Raw genomic sequence first — 989 nt, forward strand, 5'->3', positions numbered from 1 at the left:
TCTTTCCCTTTCTCTCCATCTCTCAAGTCAACTCTTGCTACCTTCGCAGCATCATGCGCGTTCTTTCCCAAAAATGCATCTGTAAACTCCACATCACTCACTCCAGTGAAAAAACCTTTGACACCACCCCTGGCTCCAGCTCCCCTCACGACCACCTCCTTTCACCACAACAGTAACACCTCTCGCTTTATCCTCCTAAACCTCAATCACCACCTCGTCGACTCACATCATCAACTCTCCCACCGGTTCTATAAATCAAAACAACTTTTGCAATGACAAATGGGAAGGTTTTCTGGGATCTCATAAGGGTGCTACCATAGTTTAATGATTTGTTTAATAAGGCAATGGAGTGTGATTCCAACTTTCTTATGATTATTATAGAAAATACTGGAGGGAGGCCATTTCGAGGGATTGGGACATTAGTGGATGTTGGAGGTGGCACTGGCTTGATGGTGGCTGGATTGGTAGAGGCATTTCATGGGTTGAAATACATTGTTTTTGATCTACCACATATCATTGGTATGACAGAGAAGAAGATGGACGGGATTCAATTTGTTGTAGGAGATATGTTTTGTAGAGGTCTTGAATGTCGATGTCGCTCTGCTTAAAGTCAAGAGAACTACATAAATCTTCTGATTTATTTTCTTTCTTATATTTTATTATATTTATTATTCCTTTTAATCTAATATTTTTCATTATAACTAAGTTATTAAATATTATTAATATATTTATAAGATAAATTTAAGAGTTATTTAGATACATTCATGCATTTATAAAATATATTAGTTCGATAGTTCAAAAAAATTATAGAATCGGCTCGCTGTGGTTGCCTTTCTTTGCTTAAGTTGTATGTTATACATTGTTGAAATGCCTTATAGCTCGTTGATTTGATTTTATTATGGCCGATTCAATGTACTTTATATGCTTCGTGATATTAAAAAGAAAAAAAGTTTATGAAGGGGGTGTAGTTCAGTACTCAAGCATGTGTA

The 989-nt window shown here is 36.1% G+C and overlaps 1 pseudogene; it reads left to right on the forward strand.

The window, feature by feature from the left end:
• The first annotated feature begins 14 nt into the window (after positions 1-14).
• On the forward strand, positions 15-627 carry LOC110038876 (annotated as a pseudogene).
• Positions 628-989: the final 362 nt, after the last annotated feature.

Source organism: Phalaenopsis equestris, unplaced genomic scaffold (genome assembly GCF_001263595.1).
Source record: "Phalaenopsis equestris unplaced genomic scaffold, ASM126359v1 Scaffold000002, whole genome shotgun sequence".
Classification (NCBI taxonomy): Eukaryota; Viridiplantae; Streptophyta; class Magnoliopsida; order Asparagales; family Orchidaceae; genus Phalaenopsis; species Phalaenopsis equestris.